A 22,495-nucleotide genomic window follows, 5' to 3' on the forward strand; every position below is an offset into this window, starting at 1 on the left:
CTCGTATTTTTCAGACCGTTTCATGCTCCTCATATTTTTGACAATTTTATAAGCTCTTCATATTTTTCACACATTTTCAGGCCCCTCATGTTTTTGAACACCGCTTCATGCTCCTCCTATTTTTCAGACGGTTTCAGGCTGCTCGTATTTTTCAGACCGTTTCATGCTCCTCATATTTTTGACAATTTTATAAGCTCTTCATATTTTTCACACTTTTTCAGGCTCTTCATGTTTTTGAGCACCGCTTCATGCTCCTCCTATTTTTCAAACCTTTTGAAGCTCTTCATGTTTTTCACACATTTTCAGGCTGTTTATAGTTTTCAACACCGCTGCATGATTCTCCAATATTTGAGACCATTTCATGCTCCTCATATTTTTGACATTTTTTGAAGCTCTTCATATTTTTCACACCTTTTGAAGCTTTTCCTATTTTTCACAGGTTTTCAGGCTCTTCATGTTTTACAACACCGCTTCATGCTCCTCCTATTTTTCCAACCGTTTCATGCTCATCTCTTTTTTGACACCTTTTGAAGGTCTTCATATTTTTCACACCTTTTGAAGCTCTTCATATTTTGCACTTCTTTTCAGGCTCTTCATGTTTTTTCACACCGCTTCATGCTCCTCATATTTTTCAGACCGTTTCATGCTCCTCATATTTTTGACATCTTTTGAAGCTCTTCACGTTTTTCACACATTTTCAGGCTCTTCATGTTTTTCAACACCGCTTGATGATCTTCCTATATTTCAGACCGTTTCATGCTCCTCATATTTTTGACACCTTTTGAAGCTCTTCATATTTTTCACACCTTTTCAGACTCTTCATGTTTTTCAACCCCGCTTCATGCTGCTCGTATTTTTCAGACCGTTTCATGCTCCTCATATTTTTGACAACTTTTGAAGCTCTTCATATTTTCATACCTTTTGAAGCTCTTCATATTTTTCACACGTTTTCAGGCTCTTCATGTTTTTCAACACCGCTTCATGCTCCTCCTATTTTTCAGACCGTTCCACGCTCCTCATATTTTTGACACGTTTTGAAGCTCTTCATATTTTCACACCTTTTCCGTCTCTTCTTGTTTTTCAACACCGCTTCTTGCTCCTCCTATTTTTCAGACCGTTTCAAGCTCCTCATATTGTTGACACCTTTTGAAGCACTTCATAGTTTTCACACCTTTTCAGGCTCTTCATATTTTTGAACACCGCTTCATGTTCCTCCTGTTTTTCACACCTTTTGAAGCTCTCCATATTTTTCACACCTTTTCAGGCTGTACATGTTTTTGAAGACCACTTCATGCTCCTCCTATTTTGCAGACCGTTTCATTCTCCTCATATTTTCACACCTTTTGAAGCTCTTCATATATTTCACAACTTTTCAGGCTCTTCATGTTTTTCAACACCGCTTCATGATCCACCTATATTTCAGAGCGTTTCATGCTCCTCATATTTTTGACACCTTTTGAAGCTCTTCACATTTTTCACACCTTTTCCGGCTCTTCATGTTTTTCAACACCGCTTCATGCTCCTCCTATTTTTCAGATCGTTTCAGGCTCCGCATATTTTTGACTCCTTTTGAAGCTCTTCATATTTTTCACACGTTTTCATGCCCTTCATGTTTTTGAACACCGCTTCATGCTCCTCCTATTTTTCAGACGGTTTCAGGCTGCTCGTATTTTTCAGACCGTTTCATGTTCCTCATATTTTTGACAATTTTATAAGCTCTTCATATTTTTCACACTTTTTCAGGCTCTTCATGTTTTTGAGCACCGCTTCATGCTCCTCCTATTTTTCAAACCTTTTGAAGCTCTTCATGTTTTTCACACCTTATCAGCCTCTTCATGTTTTTGAACATCTCTTCATGCTCCTCATATTTTTGACAATTTTATAAGCTCTTTATATATTTCACACTTTTTCAGGCTCTTCATGTTTTTGAACACCGCTTCATGCTCCTCCTATTTTTCAAACCTTTTGAAGCTCTTCATATTTTTCACACTTTTTCAGGCTCTTCATGTATTTGAACACCGCTTCATGCTCCTCACATTTCTCACACCTTTTGAAGCTCTTCATATTTTTCTCACCTTTTCAGGCTCCTCATGTTTTTGAACACCGCTTCATGCTCCTCCTATTTTTCAAACTTTTTGAAGCTCTTCATGTTTTTCACACCTTATCAGCCTCTTCATGTTTTTGAACACCTCTTCATGCTACTCCTATTTTTCGGACCTTTTCATGCTCCTCATGTATTTCACACGTTTTGAAGCTCTTCATATTTTTCACACCTTTTCAGACTCTTCATGTTTTTGAACAGTGCTTCATGCTCCTCCTATTTTTCAGACCGTTTCAAGCTCCTCATATTTTTGACATCTTTTGAAGCTCTTCACTTTTTTCACACATTTTCAGGCTCTTCATGTTTTTCAACACCGCTTGATGATCCTCCTATTTTTCAGACCGTTTCATGCTCCACATATTTTTGACACCTTTTGAAGCTCTTCATATTTTTCACACCTTTTCAGACTCTTCATGTTTTTCAACACCGCTTCATGCTGCTCCTATTTTTCAGACCGTTTCATGCTCATCTCTTTTTTGACAACTTTTGAAGCTCATCATATTTTCATACCTTTTGAAGCTCTTCATATTTTTCACACGTTTTCAGGCTCTTCATGTTTTTCAACACTGCTTCATGCTCCTCCTATTTTTCAGACCGTTTCATGCTCCTCATATTTTTGACACGTTTTGAAGCTCTTCATATTTTTCACACCTTTTCCGTCTCTTCTTGTTTTTCAACACCGCTTCTTGCTCCTACTATTTTTCAGACCGTTTCATGCTCCTCATATTGTTGACACCTTTTGAAGCACTTCATATTTTTCACACCTTTTCAGGCTCTTCATATTTTTGAACACCGTTTCATGTTCCTCCTGTTTTTAACACCTTTTGAAGCTCTTCATATTTTTCACACCTTTTCAGGCTCTTCAGGTTTTTGAACACCTCTTCATGCTCCTCCTATTTTTCAGACCGTTTCATGCTCCTCATGTATTTCACACCTTTTGAAACTCTTCATATTTTTCTCACCTTTTCAGGCTCTCCATGTTTCTGAACACAACTTCCTGCTCCTCCTATATTTCACACCTTTTGAAGCTCTTCATATTTTTCACACCTTTTCAGGCTCTTCATGTGTTTGAACACTGCTTCATGCTGCTCCTATTTTTCAGACTCTTTCATGCTCGTCATATTTTTGACACCTTTTGAAGCTCTTCGTATTTTTCACACCTTTTCAGGCTTTTCATGTATTTGAAAACCGATTCATGCTCCTCCTATTTTTCAAACCTTTTGAAGCTCTTCATATTGTTCACACCTTTTCCGTCTCTTCTTGTTTTTCAACACCGCTTCTTGCTCCTACTATTTTTCAGACCGTTTCATGCTCCTCATATTGTTGACACCTTTTGAAGCACTTCATATTTTTCACACCTTTTCAGGCTCTTCATATTTTTGAACACCGTTTCATGTTCCTCCTGTTTTTAACACCTTTTGAAGCTCTTCATATTTTTCACACCTTTTCAGGCTCTTCAGGTTTTTGAACACCTCTTCATGCTCCTCCTATTTTTCAGACCGTTTCATGCTCCTCATGTATTTCACACCTTTTGAAACTCTTCATATTTTTCTCACCTTTTCAGGCTCTCCATGTTTCTGAACACAACTTCCTGCTCCTCCTATATTTCACACCTTTTGAAGCTCTTCATATTTTTCACACCTTTTCAGGCTCTTCATGTGTTTGAACACTGCTTCATGCTGCTCCTATTTTTCAGACTCTTTCATGCTCGTCATATTTTTGACACCTTTTGAAGCTCTTCGTATTTTTCACACCTTTTCAGGCTTTTCATGTATTTGAAAACCGATTCATGCTCCTCCTATTTTTCAAACCTTTTGAAGCTCTTCATATTGTTCACACCTTTTCAGTCTCTTCATGTTTTTCAACTCCGCTCATGCTCCTCCTCTTTTTCTGATCTTTTCATGCTCCTCATATTTTTGACACCTTTGGAAGCTCTTCATATTTTTCACATGTTTTCAGGCTCTTCATGTTTTTCAACACCGGTTCATGCTCCTCCTATTTTTCATACCGTTTCATGCTCCTCATATTTTTGACACGTTTTGAAGCTCTTCATATTTTTCACACCTTTTCCGTCTCTTCTTGTTTTTCAACACCGCTTCTTGCTCCTCCTATTTTTCAGACCGTTTCATGCTCCTCATATTGTTGACACCTTTTGAAGCACTTCATATTTTTCACACCTTTTCAGGCTCTTCATATTTTTGAACACCGCTTCATGTTCCTCCTGTTTTTCACACCTTTTGAAGCTCTTCATATTTTTCACACCTTTTCAGGCTCTTCAGGTTTTTGAACACCTCTTCATGCTCCTCCTATTTTTCAGACCGTTTCATGCTCCTCATGTATTTCACACCTTTTGAAGCTGTTCATATTTTTCACACCTTTTCAGGCTCTCCATGTTTCTGAACACCACTTCCTGCTCCTCCTATTTTTGAGGCCGTTTCATGCTCATCTCATTTTTGACACCTTCTGAAGCTCTTCATTTATTTCACACCTTTTGAGCTCTTCATATTCTTCACACGTTTTCAGGCCCTTCATGTTTTTGAACAACACTTCATGCTCCTCCTACTTTTCAGACTTTTTCATGCTCATCTCTTTTTTGACACCTTTTCAGGGTCTTCATATTTTTCAAACTTTTGAAAATTTTCATATTTTTCACACTTTTTCAGGCTCTTCATGTTTTGAACACTGCTTCATGCTCCTCCTATTTTTCAGACCGTTTCATTCTCCTCATGTTTTTCACACCTTTTGAAGCTCTTCATAATTTTCAACCTTTTCATGCTCTTCATGTTTTTGAACACCGTTTCATGCTCGTCCTATTTTTCAGACCATTTCAAGCTCCTCATATTTTTGAAACCTTTTGAAGCTCTTCATATTTTTCACACCTTTTCAGGCTTTTCATGTATTTGAACATCGCTTCATGCTCCTCACATTTCTCACACCTTTTGAAGCTCTTCATATTTTTCTCACCTTTTCAGGCTCCTCATGTTTTTGAACACCGCTTCATGCTCCTCATATTTTTCAGACCGTTTCATGATCCTCATGTATTTCACACCTTTTGAACCTCTTCATATTTTTCACAATTTTTCAATGTCTTCATGTTTTTGAACACTGTTTCATGCTGCTCCTGTTTTTCAGACCATTTCATGATACTCATATTTTTGACACCTTTTGAAGCTCTTCATATATTTCACACTTTTTCAGGCTGTTTATAGTTTTCAACACCGCTGCATGATTCTCCTATATTTGAGACCATTTCATGCTCCTCATATTTTTGACATTTTTTGAAGCTCTTCATATTTTTCACACCTTTTGAAGCTCTTCCTATTTTACCAGCTTTTCAGGCTCTTCATGTTTTTCAACACCGCTTCATGCTCCTCTTATTTTTCAGACCGTTTCATGCTCCTCATATTTTTGACATCTTTTGAATCTCTTCATATTTTTGACACCTTTTGAAGGTCTTCATATTTTTCACACCTTTTGAAACTCTTCATATTTTTCACTTCTTTTCAGGCTCTTCATGTTTTTTAACACCGCTTCATGTTCCTCATATATTTCAGACCGTTTCATGCTCCTCATATTTTTGACATCTTTTGAAGCTCTTCACGTTTATCACACGTTTTCAGGCTCTTCATGTTTTTCAACACCGCTTGATGATCCTCCTATATTTCAGACCGTTTCATGCTCCTCATATATTTGACACGTTTTGAAGCTCTTCATATTTTTCACACCTTTTCCGTCTCTTCTTGTTTTTCAACACCGCTTCTTGCTCCTCCTATTTTTCAGACCGTTTCATGCTCCTCATATTGTTGACACCTTTTGAAGCACTTCATATTTTTCACACCTTTTCAGGCTCTTCATATTTTTGAACACCGCTTCATGTTCCTCCTGTTTTTCACACCTTTTGAAGCTCTTCATATTTTTCACACCTTTTCAGGCTCTTCAGGTTTTTGAACACCTCTTCATGCTCCTCCTATTTTTCAGACCGTTTCATGCTCCTCATATTTTTGACCATTTTATAAGCTCTTCATATTTTTCACACTTTTTTAGGCTCTTCATGTTTTTTAACAACGCTTCATGCTCCTCCTATTTTTCAAACTTTTTGAAGCTCTTCATGTTTTTCACACCTTATCAGCCTCTTCATGTTTTTGAACACCTCTTCATGCTACTCCTATTTTTCAGACCTTTTCATGCTCCTCATGTATTTCACACGTTTTGAAGCTCTTCATATTTTTCACACCTTTTCAGACTCTTCATGTTTTTGAACACTGCTTCATGCTCCTCCTATTTTTCAGACCGTTTCAAGCTCCTCATATTTTTGACACCTTTTGAAGCTCTTCATATTTTTCACACCTTTTCAGTCTCTTCATGTTTTTCAACTCCACTCATGCTCCTCCTCTTTTTCTGACCTTTTCATGCTCCTCATATTTTTGACACCTTTGGAAGCTCTTCATATTTTTCACACCTTTTGAAGCTCTTCATATTTTTCACAGCTTTTCAGGGTCTTCAAGTTTTTCAACATCGTTTCATTCTCCTCCTATTTTTCAGACCGTTTCATGCTCATCTCATTTTTGACAGCTTTTGAAGCTCTTCATATTTTTCACACCTTTTGAAGCTCTTCATATTTTACACGTTTTCAGGCTCTTCAAGTTTTTCAACATCGCTTCATGCTCCTCCTATTTTTCAGACCGTTTCATACTCCTCGTATTTTTGACACGTTTTGAGGCTCTTCATAAATTTCACACCATTTTAGGCTCTTCATGTTTTTTAACACCGTTTCATGCTCCTCGTATTTTTCACACCTTTTAAAGCTCTTCATATTTTCACACCTTTTCAGGCTCTCATGTTTTTGAACACAGCTTCATGATCCTCCTATTTTTTATACCGTTTCATGATACTCATGTATTTCACACCTTTTGAAGGTCTTCATATTTTTCACACCTTTTCAGGCTGTACATGTTTTTGAAGACCACTTCATGCTCCTCATCTTTTTCAGACCGTTTCATGCTCCTGATATTTTTCACACCGTTTGAAGCTCTTCATATTATTCACACGTTTTCAGATTCTTCATGTTTTTGATCACCGTTTCATGCTCCTCCTATTTTTCAGACCGTTTCATGCTCCTCATATTTTTGACACCTTTTGAAGCTCTTCACATTTATCACACCTTTTCAGGCTCTTCATGTTTTTCAACACCGCTTCATGATCCTCCTATATTTCAGACCGTTTCATGCTCCTCATATTTTTGACACCTTTTGAAGCTCTTCACATTTTTCACACCTTTTCTGGCTCTTCATGTTTGTCAACACCGCTTCATGCTCCTCCTATTTTTCAGATCGTTTCAGGCTCCGCATATTTTTGACTCCTTTTGAAGCTCTTCATATTTTTCACACGTTTTCAGGCCCTTCATGTTTTTGAACACCGCTTCATGCTCCTCCTATTTTTCAGACGGTTTCAGTCTGCTCGTATTTTTCAGACCGTTTCATGCTCCCCATATTTCTGACAATTTTATAAGCTCTTCATATTTTTCACACATTTTCAGGCTCTTCATGTTTTTGAGCACCGCTTCATGCTCCTCCTATTTTTCAAACCTTTTGAAGCTCTTCATGTTTTTCACACCTTATCAGCCTCTTCATGTTTTTGAACATCTCTTCATGCTCCTCATAATTTTGACGATTTTATAAGCTCTTCATATTTTTCACACTTTTTCAGGCTCTTCATGTTTTTGAACACCGCTTCATGCTCCTCCTATTTTTCAAACCTTTTGAAGCTCTTCATATTTTTCTCACCTTTTCAGGCTCCTCATGTTTTTGAACACCGCTTCATGCTCCTCATATTTTTCAGACCGTTTCATGATCCTCATGTATTTCACACCTTTTGAACCTCTTCATATTTTTCACACCTTTTCAATGTCTTCATGTTTTTGAACACTGTTTCATGCTGCTCCTGTTGTTCAGACCATTTCATGATACTCATATTTTTGACACCTTTTGAAGCTCTTCATATTTTTCACACTTTTTCAGGCTGTTTATAGTTTTCAACACCGGTGCATGATTCTCCTATATTTGATACCATTTCATGCTCCTCATATTTTTGACATATTTTGAAGCTCTTCATATTTTTCACACCTTTTGAAGCTCTTCCTATTTTTCACAGCTTTTCAGGCTCTTCATGTTTTTCAACACCGCTTCATGCTCCTCATATTTTTCAGACCGGTTCATGCTCCTCATATTTTTGACATCTTTTGAAGCTCTTCATATTTTTGACACCTTTTGAAGGACTTCATATTTTTCACACCTTTTGAAGCTCTTCACATTTTTCACTTCTTTTCAGGCTCTTCATGTTTTTTAACACCGCTTCATGCTCCTCATATTTTTCAGACCGTTTCATGCTCCTCATATTGTTGACATCTTTTGAAGCTCTTCACGTTTTTCACACATTTTCAGGCTCTTCATGTTTTTCAACACCGCTTCCTGCTGCTCCTATTTTTCAGACCGTTTCATGCTCATCTCTTTTTTGACAACTTTTGAAGCTCTTCATATTTTCATACCTTTTGAAGCTCTTCATATTTTTCACACGTTTTCAGGCTCTTCATGTTTTTCAACACCGCTTCATGCTCCTCCTATTTTTCAGACCGTTTCATGCTCCTCATATTTTTGACACCTTTTGAAGCTCTTCATATTTATCACACCTTTTCAGACTCTTCATGTTTTTCAACACCGCTTCATGCTGCTCCTATTTTTAGACCGTTTCATGCTCATCTCTTTTTTGACAACTTTTGAAGCTCTTCATATTTTCATACCTTTTGAAGCTCTTCATATTTTTCACACGTTTTCAGGCTCTTCATGTTTTTGAACACCGCTTCATGCTCCTCCTATTTTTCAGACCGTTTCATGCTCCTCATATTTTTGACACCTTTTGAAGCTCTTCATATTTATCACACCTTTTCAGACTCTTCATGTTTTTCAACACCGCTTCATGCTGCTCCTATTTTTAGACCGTTTCATGCTCATCTCTTTTTTGACAACTTTTGAAGCTCTTCATATTTTCATACCTTTTGAAGCTCTTCATATTTTTCACACGTTTTCAGGCTCTTCATGTTTTTGAACACCGTTTCATGCTCCTCCTATTTTTCAGACCGTTTCATGCTCCTCATATTTTTGACACCTTTTGAAGCTCTTCATATTTATCACACCTTTTCAGACTCTTCATGTTTTTCAACACCGCTTCATGCTGCTCCTATTTTTAGACCGTTTCATGCTCATCTCTTTTTTGACAACTTTTGAAGCTCTTCATATTTTCATACCTTTTGAAGCTCTTCATATTTTTCACACCTTTTCAGGCTCTTCATGATTTTCAATACCGCTTCATGATCCTCCTATTTTTCAGACCGTTTCATGCTCATCTCATTTTTGACACCTTTTGAAACTCTTCATATTTTTCACACCTTTTCACGCTATTCATGTTTTTGAACACCGTTTCATGCTGCTCCTATTTTTCAGACTCTTTGATGCTCGTCATATTTTTGACACCTTTTGAAGCTCTTCGTATTTTTCACACCTTTTTAGGCTTTTCATGTATTTGAAAACCGATTCATGCTCCTCCTATTTTTCAAACCTTTTGAAGCTCTTCATATTTTTCACACCTTTTCAGTCTCTTCATGTTTTTCAACTCCGCTCATGCTCCTCCTCTTTTTCTGACCTTTTCATGCTCCTCATATTTTTGACACCTTTGGAAGCTCTTCATATTTTTCACACCTTTTGAACCTCTTCATATTTTTCACACGTTTTCAGACTTTTCATGTTTTTGATCACCGTTTCATGCTCCTCCTATTTTTCAGACCGTTTCATGCTCCTCATATTTTTGAAAACTTTTGAAGTTCTTCACATTTATCACACCTTTTCAGGCTCTTCATGTTTTTCAACACCGCTTCATGATCCTCTTATATTTCAGACCGTTTCATGCTCCTCATATTTTTGACACTTTTTGAAGCTCTTCACATTTTTCACACCTTTTCCGGCTCTTCATGTTTTTCAACACCGCTTCATGCTCCTCCTATTTTTCAGATCGTTTCAGGCTCCGCATATTTTTGACTCCTTTTGAAGCTCTTCATATTTTTCACACGTTTTCAGGCCCTTCATGTTTTTGAACACCGCTTCATGCTCCTCCTATTTTTCAGACGTTTTCAGGCTGCTCATATTTTTCAGACCGTTTCATGCTCTTCATATTTTTGACAATTTTATAAGCTCTTCATATTTTTCACACATTTTCAGGCTCTTCATGTTTTTGAACACCGCTTCATGCTCCTCCTATATTTCAAACCTTTTGAAGCTCTTAATGTTTTTCACACCTTATCAGCCTCTTCATGTTTTTGAACATCTCTCCATGCTCCTCATATTTTTGACAATTTTATAAGCTCTTCATATTTATCACACTTTTTCAGGCTCTTCATGTTTTTGAACACCGCTTCATGCTCCTCCTATTTTTCAAACCTTTTGAAGCTCTTCATATTTTTCTCACCTTTTCAGGCTCTTCATGTTTTGAACACTGCTTCATGCTCCTCCTATTTTTCAGACCGTTTCATGCTCCTCAGGTATTTCACACCTTTTCAAGCTCTTCATATTTTTCACACCTTTTCAGGCTCTTCATGTTTTTGAACACTGCTTCATGCTCCTCCTATTTTTCAGACCGTTTCAAGCTCCTCATATTTTTGACACCTTTTGAAGCTCTTCATATTTTTCACACCTTTTTAGGCTCTCCATGTTTCTGAACACCACTTCATGCTCCTCCTATTTTTCAGACCGTATCATGCTTCTCATATTTTTCACACCTTTTGGAGCTCTTCATATTTTTCACATCTTTAAAGGCTCTTCATGTTTTTCAACACCACTTCATGCTCCTCCTATTTTTCAGAGAGATACATGCTCCACATATATTTCACACCTTTTGAAGCTCTTCATATTTTTCACACCTTTTCAGGCTCTTCATGTTTTTAAACACCGCTTCATGCTCCTCCTATTTTTCAGACCGTTTCAGGCTCTTCATATTTTTTTTACACCTTTTGACGCTCTTCATATTTTTCACATCTTTTCAGGCTCTTCAGGTTTTTCAACACCACTTAATGCTCCTGCTATTTTTCAGACCGTTTAATGCTCCTCATGTAGTTCAAACCTTTTGAAGCTCTTCATATTTTTCACACCTTTTCAGGCTCTGCATGTTTTTGAACACCGCTTCATGCTCCTCCTATTTTTCAGACGGTTTCATGCTCTTCATATTTTACACAACTTTTGAAGCTCGTCATATTTTTCACACCATTTCAGGCTCTTCATGTTTTTGAACATCGCTTCATGCTCCTTTATTTTTCAGACAATTTCTTGCTCCTCATATTTTTAAAACCTTTTGAAGCTCTTCAGATTTTTCACACCTTTTCAGGCACTTCATGTTTTTGAACACCGCTTCATGCTCCTCCTATATTTCAGACCGTTTCATGCTCCTCATATATTTGACACCTTTTGAAGCTCTTCATATTTTTCACAACTTTTCAGGCTCTTCATGTTTTTGAACACCGCCTCATGCTCCTCCTTTTTTTCAGACCGTTTCATGCTCATCTCATTTTTGACACATTTTGAACTTCTTCATATTTTTCACACCTTTTGAAGCTCTTCATATTTTTCACACCTTTTCAGGCTCTTCATGTTTTTGATTACCGTTTCATCCTCCTCCTATTTTTCAGACCGTTTCATGCTCCTCATATTTTTCACAGCTTTTGAAGCTCTTCATATTTTTCCCACCTTTTCAGGCTCTTCATGTTTTTCAACACCAGTTCATGCTCCTCCTATTTTTCAGACCGTTTCAAGCTCCTCATAATTTTCACACCTTTTAAAGCTCTTCTTATTTTTCACACCTTTTCATGTTCTTCATGTTTTTGAACACCTCTTCATCTTTCTCCTATTTTTAAGACCGTTTCATGCTCCTCATATTGTTGACACCTTTTGAAGCTCTTCATATTTTGCACACCTTTTCAAGCTCTTCATGTTTTTCACAAGCACTTCACGCTCCTTCTATTTTTCAGAACGTATCATGCTCCTAATATTTTTGACACCTTTTGAAGCTCTTCATATTTTTCACACCTTTTGAAGCTCTTCTTATATTTCACACCTTTTCAGGCTCTTCATGTTTTTGAACAAAACTTCATGCTTCTCCTATTTGTCAGACCGTTTAATGCTCCTCATGTATTTCACACCTTTTGAAGCTCTTCATATTTTTCACACCCTTTCAGGCTTTTCATGTTTTTGAACAGTGCTTCATGCTCCTCATATTTTTCAGAAGGTTTCATGCTCATCTCACTTTTGACACCTTTTGACGCTCTTCATGTTTTTTACACCTTTTCAGGCTCTTCATGTTTTTCAACACCGCTACATGATCCTCCTATTTTTCAGGCCGTTTCCTGCTCCTCATATTTTTGACACCTTTTGAAGCTCTTCATATATTTCACACCGTTTCAGGCTCTTCATGTTTTTCAACACCGCTTCATGCTCCTCCTATTTTTCAGACCGTTTCTTGATGCTCATATTTTTGACACCTTTTGAGGCTCTTCATATTTTTCACACCTTTTCAGGCTCTTCATGTTTTTGAACACTGTTTCAAGCTCCTCCTCTTTTTCACACCGTTTCATGCCCCTCATAATTTTGATCCCTTTTGAAGCTTTTCATATTTTTCACACCTTTTCAGGCTCTTCATGTTTTTGAACACAGTTTCATACTCCTCCTATTTTTCAGCCCAATTAATGCTCCTCATATTTTTCACACCTTTGGAAGCACTTCATATTTTTTCACACCTTTTCAGACTCTTCACTTTTATCAACACCGCTTCATGCTCCTCCTATTTTTCAGACCGTTTCATGCTCCTCATATTTTTCACACCTTTGGAAGCACTTCATATTTTTTCACACCTTTTCATGCTCTTCATGTTTTTGAACACCATTTCATGCTCCTCCTATTTTTCAGACCTTTTCATGCTCCTCATGTATTTCACACGTTTTGAAGCTCTTCATATTTTTCACACCTTTTCAGGCTCTTCATGTTTTTGAACACTGCTTCATGCTCCTCCTATTTTTCAGACCGTTTCAAGCTCCTCATATTTTTGACACCTTTTGAAGCTCTTCATATTTTTCACACCTTTTTAGGCTCTCCATGTTTCTGAACACCACTTCATGCTCCTCCTATTTTTCAGACCGTATCATGCTTCTCATATTTTTCACACCTTTTGGAGCTCTTCATATTTTTCACATCTTTAAAGGCTCTTCATGTTTTTCAACACCACTTCATGCTCCTCCTATTTTTCAGAGAGATACATGCTCCACATATATTTCACACCTTTTGAAGCTCTTCATATTTTTCACACTTTTTCAGGCTCTTCATTTTTTTCCACACCACTTCATGCTTCTCCTATTTTTCAGACCGTTTCATGCTCCTCATGTATTGCAAACCTTTGAAGCTTTTCAAATTTTTCACACATTTTCAGGCTCTTCACGTTTTTGAACACCATTTCATGCTCCTCCTATTTTTCAGACCGTTTCATGCTTTTCATATTTTTGACATCTTTTGAAGCTCTTCATATTTTTCACACCTTTTGAAGCTCCTCATATATTTCACACCTTTTGAAGCTCTTCATATTTTTCACACATTTTCAGGCTCTTCATGTTTTTGAACACCACTTCATGCTCCTCCTATTTTTCAGAGAGTTTCATGCTCCTCATGTATTTCACACCTTTTGAAGCTCTTCATATTTTTCACACCTTTTCAGGCTGTTCATGTTTTTCCACATCACTTCATGCTTCTCCTATTTTCCAGACCGTTTCATGCTCCTCATGTATATCACACCTTTGAAGCTTTTCATATTTTTCACACCTTTTCAGGCTCTTCATGTTTTTGAACACCATTTAATGCTCCTCCTATTTTTCAGACAGTTTCATGCTCTTCATATTTTTGACACCTTTTGAAGCTCTTCATATTTTTCACACCTTTTCAGGCTCTTCATATATTTCACACCTTTTCAGGCTCTTCATGTTTTTGAACACCATTTCATGCTCCCCCTATTTTTCAGACCGTATCATGCTCTTCATATTTTTGACACGTTTTGAAGCTCTCCATATTTTTCACACCTTTTGAAGCTCTTCATATATTTCACACCTTTTCAGGCTCTTCATGTTTTTAAACACCGCTTCATGCTCCTCCTATTTTTAAGACCGTTTCAGGCTCTTCATATTTTTTTTACACCTTTTGACGCTCTTCATATTTTTCACATCTTTTCAGGCTCTTCAGGTTTTTCAACACCACTTAATGCTCCTGCTAATTTTCAGACCGTTTAATGCTCCTCATGTAGTTCAAAACTTTTGAAGCTCTTCATATTTTTCACACCTTTTCAGGCTCTTCATGTTTTTGAACACCGCTTCATGCTCCTCCTATTTTTCAGACGGTTTCATGCTCTTCATATTTTACACAACTTTTGAAGCTCGTCATATTTTTCACACCATTTCAGGCTCTTCATGTTTTTGAACATCGCTTCATGCTCCTTTATTTTTCAGACAATTTCTTGCTCCTCATATTTTTAAAACCTTTTGAAGCTCTTCAGATTTTTCACACCTTTTCAGGCACTTCATGTTTTTGAACACCGCTTCATGCTCCTCCTATATTTCAGACCGTTTCATGCTCCTCATATATTTGACACCTTTTGAAGCTCTTCATATTTTTCACAACTTTTCAGGCTCTTCATGTTTTTGAACACAGTTTCATACTCCTCCTATTTTTCAGCCCAATTAATGCTCCTCATATTTTTCACACCTTTGGAAGCACTTCATATTTTTTCACACCTTTTCAGACTCTTCACTTTTATCAACACCGCTTCATGCTCCTCCTATTTTTCAGACCGTTTCATGCTCCTCATATTTTTCACACCTTTGGAAGCACTTCATATTTTTTCACACCTTTTCATGCTCTTCATGTTTTTGAACACCATTTCATGCTCCTCCTATTTTTCAGACCTTTTCATGCTCCTCATGTATTTCACACGTTTTGAAGCTCTTCATATTTTTCACAACTTTTCAGGCTCTTCATGTTTTTGAACACCGCCTCATGCTCCTCCTATTTTTCAGACCGTTTCATGCTCATCTCATTTTTGACACATTTTGAACTTCTTCATATTTTTCACACCTTTTGAAGCTCTTCATATTTTTCACACCTTTTCAGGCTCTTCATGTTTTTGATTACCGTTTCATCCTCCTCCTATTTTTCAGACCGTTTCATGCTCCTCATATTTTTCACAGCTTTTGAAGCTCTTCATATTTTTCCCACCTTTTCAGGCTCTTCATGTTTTTCAACACCAGTTCATGCTCCTCCTATTTTTCAGACCGTTTCAAGCTCCTCATAATTTTCACACCTTTTAAAGCTCTTCTTATTTTTCACACCTTTTCATGTTCTTCATGTTTTTGAACACCTCTTCATCTTTCTCCTATTTTTAAGACCGTTTCATGCTCCTCATATTGTTGACACCTTTTGAAGCTCTTCATATTTTGCACACCTTTTCAAGCTCTTCATGTTTTTCACAAGCACTTCACGCTCCTTCTATTTTTCAGAACGTATCATGCTCCTAATATTTTTGACACCTTTTGAAGCTCTTCATATTTTTCACACCTTTTGAAGCTCTTCTTATATTTCACACCTTTTCAGGCTCTTCATGTTTTTGAACAAAACTTCATGCTTCTCCTATTTGTCAGACCGTTTAATGCTCCTCATGTATTTCACACCTTTTGAAGCTCTTCATATTTTTCACACCCTTTCAGGCTTTTCATGTTTTTGAACAGTGCTTCATGCTCCTCATATTTTTCAGAAGGTTTCATGCTCATCTCACTTTTGACACCTTTTGACGCTCTTCATGTTTTTTACACCTTTTCAGGCTCTTCATGTTTTTCAACACCGCTACATGATCCTCCTATTTTTCAGGCCGTTTCCTGCTCCTCATATTTTTGACACCTTTTGAAGCTCTTCATATATTTCACACCGTTTCAGGCTCTTCATGTTTTTCAACACCGCTTCATGCTCCTCCTATTTTTCAGACCGTTTCTTGATGCTCATATTTTTGACACCTTTTGAGGCTCTTCATATTTTTCACACCTTTTCAGGCTCTTCATGTTTTTGAACACTGTTTCAAGCTCCTCCTCTTTTTCACACCGTTTCATGCCCCTCATAATTTTGATCCCTTTTGAAGCTTTTCATATTTTTCACACCTTTTCAGGCTCTTCATGTTTTTGAACACAGTTTCATACTCCTCCTATTTTTCAGCCCAATTAATGCTCCTCATATTTTTCACACCTTTGGAAGCACTTCATATTTTTTCACACCTTTTCAGACTCTTCACTTTTATCAACACCGCTTCATGCTCCTCCTATTTTTCAGACCGTTTCATGCTCCTCATATTTTTCACACCTTTGGAAGCACTTCATATTTTTTCACACCTTTTCATGCTCTTCATGTTTTTGAACACCATTTCATGCTCCTCCTATTTTTCAGACCTTTTCATGCTCCTCATGTATTTCACACGTTTTGAAGTTCTTCATATTTTTCACACCTTTTCAGGCTCTTCATGTTTTTGAACACTGCTTCATGCTCCTCCTATTTTTCAGACCGTTTCAAGCTCCTCATATTTTTGACACCTTTTGAAGCTCTTCATATTTTTCACACCTTTTTAGGCTCTCCATGTTTCTGAACACCACTTCATGCTCCTCCTATTTTTCAGACCGTATCATGCTTCTCATATTTTTCACACCTTTTGGAGCTCTTCATATTTTTCACATCTTTAAAGGCTCTTCATGTTTTTCAACACCACTTCATGCTCCTCCTATTTTTCAGAGAGATACATGCTCCACATATATTTCACACCTTTTGAAGCTCTTCATATTTTTCACACTTTTTCAGGCTCTTCATTTTTTTCCACACCACTTCATGCTTCTCCTATTTTTCAGACCGTTTCATGCTCCTCATGTATTGCAAACCTTTGAAGCTTTTCAAATTTTTCACACATTTTCAGGCTCTTCACGTTTTTGAACACCATTTCATGCTCCTCCTATTTTTCAGACCGTTTCATGCTTTTCATATTTTTGACATCTTTTGAAGCTCTTCATATTTTTCACACCTTTTGAAGCTCCTCATATATTTCACACCTTTTGAAGCTCTTCATATTTTTCACACATTTTCAGGCTCTTCATGTTTTTGAACACCACTTCATGCTCCTCCTATTTTTCAGAGAGTTTCATGCTCCTCATGTATTTCACACCTTTTGAAGCTCTTCATATTTTTCACACCTTTTCAGGCTGTTCATGTTTTTCCACATCACTTCATGCTTCTCCTATTTTCCAGACCGTTTCATGCTCCTCATGTATATCACACCTTTGAAGCTTTTCATATTTTTCACACCTTTTCAGGCTCTTCATGTTTTTGAACACCATTTAATGCTCCTCCTATTTTTCAGACAGTTTCATGCTCTTCATATTTTTGACACCTTTTGAAGCTCTTCATATTTTTCACACCTTTTCAGGCTCTTCATATATTTCACACCTTTTCAGGCTCTTCATGTTTTTGAACACCATTTCATGCTCCCCCTATTTTTCAGACCGTATCATGCTCTTCATATTTTTGACACGTTTTGAAGCTCTCCATATTTTTCACACCTTTTGAAGCTCTTCATATATTTCACACCTTTTCAGGCTCTTCATGTTTTTAAACACCGCTTCATGCTCCTCCTATTTTTAAGACCGTTTCAGGCTCTTCATATTTTTTTTACACCTTTTGACGCTCTTCATATTTTTCACATCTTTTCAGGCTCTTCAGGTTTTTCAACACCACTTAATGCTCCTGCTAATTTTCAGACCGTTTAATGCTCCTCATGTAGTTCAAAACTTTTGAAGCTCTTCATATTTTTCACACCTTTTCAGGCTCTTCATGTTTTTGAACACCGCTTCATGCTCCTCCTATTTTTCAGACGGTTTCATGCTCTTCATATTTTACACAACTTTTGAAGCTCGTCATATTTTTCACACCATTTCAGGCTCTTCATGTTTTTGAACATCGCTTCATGCTCCTTCATTTTTCAGACAATTTCTTGCTCCTCATATTTTTAAAACCTTTTGAAGCTCTTCAGATTTTTCACACCTTTTCAGGCACTTCATGTTTTTGAACACCGCTTCATGCTCCTCCTATATTTCAGACCGTTTCATGCTCCTCATATATTTGACACCTTTTGAAGCTCTTCATATTTTTCACAACTTTTCAGGCTCTTCATGTTTTTGAACACAGTTTCATACTCCTCCTATTTTTCAGCCCAATTAATGCTCCTCATATTTTTCACACCTTTGGAAGCACTTCATATTTTTTCACACCTTTTCAGACTCTTCACTTTTATCAACACCGCTTCATGCTCCTCCTATTTTTCAGACCGTTTCATGCTCCTCATATTTTTCACACCTTTGGAAGCACTTCATATTTTTTCACACCTTTTCATGCTCTTCATGTTTTTGAACACCATTTCATGCTCCTCCTATTTTTCAGACCTTTTCATGCTCCTCATGTATTTCACACGTTTTGAAGCTCTTCATATTTTTCACAACTTTTCAGGCTCTTCATGTTTTTGAACACCGCCTCATGCTCCTCCTATTTTTCAGACCGTTTCATGCTCATCTCATTTTTGACACATTTTGAACTTCTTCATATTTTTCACACCTTTTGAAGCTCTTCATATTTTTCACACCTTTTCAGGCTCTTCATGTTTTTGATTACCGTTTCATCCTCCTCCTATTTTTCAGACCGTTTCATGCTCCTCATATTTTTCACAGCTTTTGAAGCTCTTCATATTTTTCCCACCTTTTCAGGCTCTTCATGTTTTTCAACACCAGTTCATGCTCCTCCTATTTTTCAGACCGTTTCAAGCTCCTTATAATTTTCACACCTTTTAAAGCTCTTCTTATTTTTCACACCTTTTCATGTTCTTCATGTTTTTGAACACCTCTTCATCTTTCTCCTATTTTTAAGACCGTTTCATGCTCCTCATATTGTTGACACCTTTTGAAGCTCTTCATATTTTGCACACCTTTTCAAGCTCTTCATGTTTTTCACAAGCACTTCACGCTCCTTCTATTTTTCAGAACGTATCATGCTCCTAATATTTTTGACACCTTTTGAAGCTCTTCATATTTTTCACACCTTTTGAAGCTCTTCTTATATTTCACACCTTTTCAGGCTCTTCATGTTTTTGAACAAAACTTCATGCTTCTCCTATTTGTCAGACCGTTTAATGCTCCTCATGTATTTCACACCTTTTGAAGCTCTTCATATTTTTCACACCCTTTCAGGCTTTTCATGTTTTTGAACAGTGCTTCATGCTCCTCATATTTTTCAGAAGGTTTCATGCTCATCTCACTTTTGACACCTTTTGACGCTCTTCATGTTTTTTACACCTTTTCAGGCTCTTCATGTTTTTCAACACCGCTACATGATCCTCCTATTTTTCAGGCCGTTTCCTGCTCCTCATATTTTTGACACCTTTTGAAGCTCTTCATATATTTCACACCGTTTCAGGCTCTTCATGTTTTTCAACACCGCTTCATGCTCCTCCTATTTTTCAGACCGTTTCTTGATGCTCATATTTTTGACACCTTTTGAGGCTCTTCATATTTTTCACACCTTTTCAGGCTCTTCATGTTTTTGAACACTGTTTCAAGCTCCTCCTCTTTTTCACACCGTTTCATGCCCCTCATAATTTTGATCCCTTTTGAAGCTTTTCATATTTTTCACACCTTTTCAGGCTCTTCATGTTTTTGAACACAGTTTCATACTCCTCCTATTTTTCAGCCCAATTAATGCTCCTCATATTTTTCACACCTTTGGAAGCACTTCATATTTTTTCACACCTTTTCAGACTCTTCACTTTTATCAACACCGCTTCATGCTCCTCCTATTTTTCAGACCGTTTCATGCTCCTCATATTTTTCACACCTTTGGAAGCACTTCATATTTTTTCACACCTTTTCATGCTCTTCATGTTTTTGAACACCATTTCATGCTCCTCCTATTTTTCAGACCTTTTCATGCTCCTCATGTATTTCACACGTTTTGAAGTTCTTCATATTTTTCACACCTTTTCAGGCTCTTCATGTTTTTGAACACTGCTTCATGCTCCTCCTATTTTTCAGACCGTTTCAAGCTCCTCATATTTTTGACACCTTTTGAAGCTCTTCATATTTTTCACACCTTTTTAGGCTCTCCATGTTTCTGAACACCACTTCATGCTCCTCCTATTTTTCAGACCGTATCATGCTTCTCATATTTTTCACACCTTTTGGAGCTCTTCATATTTTTCACATCTTTAAAGGCTCTTCATGTTTTTCAACACCACTTCATGCTCCTCCTATTTTTCAGAGAGATACATGCTCCACATATATTTCACACCTTTTGAAGCTCTTCATATTTTTCACACTTTTTCAGGCTCTTCATTTTTTTCCACACCACTTCATGCTTCTCCTATTTTTCAGACCGTTTCATGCTCCTCATGTATTGCAAACCTTTGAAGCTTTTCAAATTTTTCACACATTTTCAGGCTCTTCACGTTTTTGAACACCATTTCATGCTCCTCCTATTTTTCAGACCGTTTCATGCTTTTCATATTTTTGACATCTTTTGAAGCTCTTCATATTTTTCACACCTTTTGAAGCTCCTCATATATTTCACACCTTTTGAAGCTCTTCATATTTTTCACACATTTTCAGGCTCTTCATGTTTTTGAACACCACTTCATGCTCCTCCTATTTTTCAGAGAGTTTCATGCTCCTCATGTATTTCACACCTTTTGAAGCTCTTCATATTTTTCACACCTTTTCAGGCTGTTCATGTTTTTCCACATCACTTCATGCTTCTCCTATTTTCCAGACCGTTTCATGCTCCTCATGTATATCACACCTTTGAAGCTTTTCATATTTTTCACACCTTTTCAGGCTCTTCATGTTTTTGAACACCATTTAATGCTCCTCCTATTTTTCAGACAGTTTCATGCTCTTCATATTTTTGACACCTTTTGAAGCTCTTCATATTTTTCACACCTTTTCAGGCTCTTCATATATTTCACACCTTTTCAGGCTCTTCATGTTTTTGAACACCATTTCATGCTCCCCCTATTTTTCAGACCGTATCATGCTCTTCATATTTTTGACACGTTTTGAAGCTCTCCATATTTTTCACACCTTTTGAAGCTCTTCATATATTTCACACCTTTTCAGGCTCTTCATGTTTTTAAACACCGCTTCATGCTCCTCCTATTTTTAAGACCGTTTCAGGCTCTTCATATTTTTTTTACACCTTTTGACGCTCTTCATATTTTTCACATCTTTTCAGGCTCTTCAGGTTTTTCAACACCACTTAATGCTCCTGCTAATTTTCAGACCGTTTAATGCTCCTCATGTAGTTCAAAACTTTTGAAGCTCTTCATATTTTTCACACCTTTTCAGGCTCTTCATGTTTTTGAACACCGCTTCATGCTCCTCCTATTTTTCAGACGGTTTCATGCTCTTCATATTTTACACAACTTTTGAAGCTCGTCATATTTTTCACACCATTTCAGGCTCTTCATGTTTTTGAACATCGCTTCATGCTCCTTTATTTTTCAGACAATTTCTTGCTCCTCATATTTTTAAAACCTTTTGAAGCTCTTCAGATTTTTCACACCTTTTCAGGCACTTCATGTTTTTGAACACCGCTTCATGCTCCTCCTATATTTCAGACCGTTTCATGCTCCTCATATATTTGACACCTTTTGAAGCTCTTCATATTTTTCACAACTTTTCAGGCTCTTCATGTTTTTGAACACCGCTTCATGCTCCTCCTATTTTTCAGACCGTTTCATGCTCATCTCATTTTTGACACATTTTGAACTTCTTCATATTTTTCACACCTTTTGAACCTCTTCATATTTTTCACACCTTTTCAGGCTCTTCATGTTTTTGATTACCGTTTCATCCTCCTCCTATTTTTCAGACCGTTTCATGCTCCTCATATTTTTCACACCTTTTGAAGCTCTTCATATTTTTCCCATCTTTTCAGGCTCTTCATGTTTTTCAACACCAGTTCATGCTCCTCCTATTTTTCAGACCGTTTCAAGCTCCTCATAATTTTCACACCTTTTAAAGCTCTTCTTATTTTTCACATCTTTTCATGTTCTTCATGTTTTTGAACACCTCTTCATCTTTCTCCTATTTTTAAGACCGTTTCATGCTCCTCATATTGTTGACACCTTTTGAAGCTCTTCATATTTTGCACACCTTTTCAGGCTCTTCATGTTTTTCACAAGCACTTTACGCTC

The sequence above is a fragment of the Dama dama genome, chromosome 8, assembly GCF_033118175.1.
Source record: "Dama dama isolate Ldn47 chromosome 8, ASM3311817v1, whole genome shotgun sequence".
NCBI lineage: Eukaryota > Metazoa > Chordata > Mammalia > Artiodactyla > Cervidae > Dama > Dama dama.